Here is a 4,786-nt window from a genome sequence, read left to right on the forward strand (position 1 = left end):
GTCTATGTTTTCTCTGGTAGTGTATCCTCTGTTTTTGTCTTCTCCACCTTTCACATTTGAGAGGGAAAAAAAGCTATGAAACCTGTTTTTTGTTTTTTCTTTTTCTTTTTTTCTTATTTTTTCACTTAGCATAAAGATCTCCTGTCCCATCCATTCTCCTAAATGTGAGATGATTTATATATATATATATATATATATATATATATATATATATATATATATGACTAACATCATATTGTATGTACAGGGTCATATACACTACACATTCTTTGTTACAGGCACATAGGCTGATTCTGTAGTCTGGATGTTTTCACTAGCACTATGCTAAAACATGGGTATGTAGATATTATCTAATATATGCTGATTTTCAGTTCTTTGAGTATAAATAAAAAACTACATATCTTGTTGTGTCCTCTTCGTCCAGCAAGAAAGACGCAACTACACGAGCTCTTCCTTTTGCAGTTTATTCCAGGAAACTTTTAACAATGCTTCTCCCTCTTGCTCTCTCCTGCCTGCTTCTCCTCCTGCTCTAATCTTATTGCCTTCTGCAGCTCCTGCCTCTCTGGAGCTTACTTAAGCTCTGCCTCCTGGCCCACCCTTGGCTGTTGAGTACTCCCAAGCTTAGCCAATCCCAATGGGCCATGTAGCAAAAGCAGATAGATCACCAGATGTAGAAGCAACCAATAGCAGTAGCTTAGCCAAATAAGGGCTTTGTTTACGAGGCCTCTCACTTGGGGCTCGGCTCTCCACAATATCTGGATCATATGGTGCTCTATTGTAAGTTTTTGTGGAACTTCCATAGCAATGCCCACAGTGGCTAAGCCATTTTACGATAACATCAACAGTGTAGAAGTGTTCCTTTTCACCCAATATCTTTGACCAGTATTTGTCATTATGGTTGTTTTGATTTATTGATGATGGTCATTCTGACTATGGTAAGATAGGATTTTATTTTCATTTTGATGGTAAAAGATATTAAACGTTTTCTTTTTTTACTGGACATTCTGAGAGGTTCATTTGCCAATTTATCAATTGGTTTACATGCTCCATTGTTGTTGTTGTTGATCTTCCTCTTCTTCTTCTTCTTCTTCTTCTTCTTCTTCTTCTTCTTCTTCTTCTTCTTCTTCTTCTTCTTCTTCTTCTTCTTCTTCTTCTTCTCCTTCTCCTCCTTCTCCTTCTCCTTCTCCTTCTCCTTCTCCTTCTTCTCCTTCTCCTTCTCCTTCTCCTTCTTCTTCTTCTTTTCCTTCTCCTCCTTTTCCTCCTCCTCCTCCTCTTCCTCCTCCTCCTCCTCCTCCTCCTCATTATTATTATTATTATTATCATTATTATTATTATTATTATTATTATTATTATTATTATTATTACTCTTACTATTCTTATTCCTTATCATTGTCATCTTCATCCTTGTGTTCTTCTGGGTTTTTTAGAGATTCTAGATAATAATTACCTTTTTCTCCCATCCTGCAGACTGCCTACTCACTCTGTTATTTCCTTTGCGGTGGTTAAGGGTTCAATATGTAACCCATGCAAGAATGGAACTCTATATAGACCAGGCTGGCACTGAATTCATGATCTGTCTGAGTCTACCTCTTAAGTTCTGGAATGACTGGAATGCACCACCATGCTTGGTTGATTCCAGTATCATTTGTTAATAAGGCTATCTTTCCTCTAATGCATAGTTTTTGGTACCTTTGTTGAGAGCCATGTGACTGTATTTACTTCTGGATTTGTATTTGATCCCATTGACTTACCTGTCTATTTATGTGCCAATAGCATGGCATTGTGCTACTTTGGCTTTAGAGTCTACTTAGAAATCAGATACTGTGTAACTCTAGGATTGTTCTTTCAGTTCAAGATGGCTTCAGATATTTAGAGTCTTTCGTGCTTTTTAGAACATTTTTGTTCCATAATTTTCACAACAAAAATCTTTAAGTGACTTCATTAGATTTTATTCCTGGATATTTTTCTGGTGCTATTATTTAATGAATTTATTGTTAATTAATTTTCACCAGGTGCTGAAATGGCCATGGAAGGGATGGCATGACATGATTTACACTTCTGGAGCAGGGCCCACAGGGTGTGATCCTCTATGAATGTTGACGATTCCTGTAGGCATGAAGATTGTTTATATAATGATGTATATATTTTACTTTATATTCCTCCTTTGAGAGAATGCCCTCCTCTACCTGGTTAATGACTCAATAATAATCAGAAACAGCACCATTCCAGGAAACAACAATGTGTCTCTGTGATACTGAGACTTTCAGGACAACCCTTAAAACTGTGGGAAAGAACTCTGAAAACATGAATTCAAGAGTATGTAAATCAGTTTAACAGCTATCCTTTACAGGATGTCTTAACTATGAAAAATATAAGGATGCAATATAAATTGTATTAGGGTGGAGTTGAAATTTTTGGTTTCTTTGCAGGCTCAGTTATATCATGTAATATTTTTCTGGAAACTGTTTGTTGTGTTAGAATCGCAGCTCACATCTGGACAGACCACACCAGGCCAATACAGTTCCATGTGGAAGGTTTATTTTGGGGAAAGAGTGCAAAGGTGGCAAGGAAGATGAAGGAGGTCAGAAGGGTCTGCCTTTTATTTGGGTTATGACGTAACAGCTTGCAGGTAACGGTGGGAGGTGAGCCAAGTGTAAGACTCTGATGAGCCTTGGCTAACAGGGACCCTCCCCACCCCTGCCCCCTAAGTGAACAATCTGGAGCAGGGGATCCATGCAAAAGCAAGAGGAATTTATTGTTCCAACAAGTTGGGGTTGTCCTGCACACTAAAGAGAGGTAGTGACCCTAGGCAACTGACTTGGTGAGTATTTATACAGTTTTCAGGGGTAGAATACAGCAACAGTCACTAAGCACATGTGATTAGCAGAACAGTGACTTTTAAATCAATTGATCCTTAGGGAATGAGGTAGCAAAGGGGTTCCCTTATCTGCAGGTAGCGGATGGTTGGTCCTCCTCTGATCTTTCTGAGGAATGTAATTAGCCTCTCCTTTCTAGAGGGGAGGGGTACCTATGTGCTCTATGACCTTTTTCTTCCAGGAGGGTAGAATTTTCCAAAGTTCCTGAGCTGACCTCTTCACAAATGGATTCTGGGAATGTATGGCGATTGCCATGGCTACACATGTGAGGATCCCTGTTGCCTGTGAGTGATATCAACACTGTCTTATGAGAGGATGTTTTTGCTGAAGCAGACATCTGGGATGTGATGTGTTTCTGGAAGCATTCTGGGAAAAGGACATGCAATGTTTTGCTAAAGCAGATGCTTGAGAGAACACATGATATTTGGAAAGGATTTAAATATAACCCAACAGAGAATACGGTATTCATTCGCCTTGCCACTCTTTGCTAGCCATTATTTGTCATGACTTTGAAGAGAGAAACACCACCAAGGAAGCAGCTTCTTACTGCTTCTGCTGATTTGGCTGATTGGCAGAGCCTTGTGGTTTCTTCTGAATCAAATTGCCATGCTGACTCATGAATGATGTTAGCGAGTGGATCAAGTTGGTGCTGCTGATTCATATGAAATGAACTGCTGATGTCCTGACAACATAGATTGGATTTGTTTCATAGAACTATTTCTAAACAGGTCCTTTGCCCTATTAACTTTCCTTTATTAAACCCTTATTAAAAGAAGGTTTTTGAAAAATATAAGTCTTCATGAGGAGCTTCACAGACCCAAAAGAAAAGAGGCAGCTGCACTAATGAGCCAGCTTGTCAGAAAAATACTAAGGAAGGAGATAAAGAGATTTATTGAGTGGTCATCTCAGGGCAAGATCCCACCCAGCTAAGCTTATTATTTGTGTTTTCAAAGGCAAGTCAATCTCTGAATTTATTTGCTATGTTAAAAAAAAATGTACTTGCTGTCTTTTTCTAAGAATCAGGGGATTAAGGTCATAAAATGTTGATTTCAATCAGGAAACTGGGGTAAATGATTGAATTCATATGTAAATAAAAGAGCAGGCTTTCATCTGCAAGAGAGATCTACCTAAAGAGAATTGTTTAGAGCGCTACCATAGTCCTTTTAGAATTTTTCTAGTAGCTTTTCAGACTTTGGTTGGAAAACCCAAAGAGCTATTTCGAGATCTAACACAAATCTTTTAGAATTTTTCTAGCAGGTTTTCTGACTTTGGTTGGAAAACCAAGAGCTATCCAGAGAGCTATTACAATTCTGCTAGAATGTTTCTGACCAAAGTCAGCAAATCCATGAACTACCTACCTAGAGAGCTGTCTAGAAAGCTATCTCTAAAAGATCACAGAGTTGTCAGCCTGTACCCATTATCAACTTCAACTTGTTTCATCTGCTGCTCCCAAACACTCCTTCCTTAGGACCCCCAATCAAGCCAAGACTGGTCTTGGCAAATTTTATAGCTAAAATACAAAAAAAATATTAGTCTCACTGTGACATCTTAAAGACACACACACACACACACGAGATAATTTCTCTAATTTCTTTCTCAGTAGGCTTGTCACTGATGTTACAAAAATGTTATTGATTTATGTATGTTCAGTTTGAATCCTGACCTTTCACAGAATTTTACAACATGGATAAAAGTCTTCAGTGAAGAGTTCAGAATATTTTAAAAAATATGATCAAATGCTATGCAAGTAAAGATGACTTAACTTAAAGATGAATCTTTCATATTTATATTCCCTTTAATTTGTTTTCTCACCTCATTGTTCTGACTAAAATGTCAAGCATTTTCTTGGGTAAATGTAATGCTGGTACCCACCTTTATCTCATTTCTGATCATGTAGGGAATTATTTTTC

At 37.9% G+C, this 4,786-nt stretch overlaps 1 non-coding gene across 1 annotated transcript; it reads left to right on the plus strand.

Annotated features, from left to right (window-relative positions):
- The first annotated feature begins 4,099 nt into the window (after positions 1–4,099).
- On the plus strand, positions 4,100–4,161 carry LOC116082872. The gene has a single exon (XR_004115493.1). It is a non-coding gene; the product is annotated as a U7 small nuclear RNA (small nuclear RNA).
- Positions 4,162–4,786: the final 625 nt, after the last annotated feature.

The sequence above is a fragment of the Mastomys coucha genome, unplaced genomic scaffold, assembly GCF_008632895.1.
Source record: "Mastomys coucha isolate ucsf_1 unplaced genomic scaffold, UCSF_Mcou_1 pScaffold7, whole genome shotgun sequence".
NCBI classification, from domain to species: domain Eukaryota; kingdom Metazoa; phylum Chordata; class Mammalia; order Rodentia; family Muridae; genus Mastomys; species Mastomys coucha.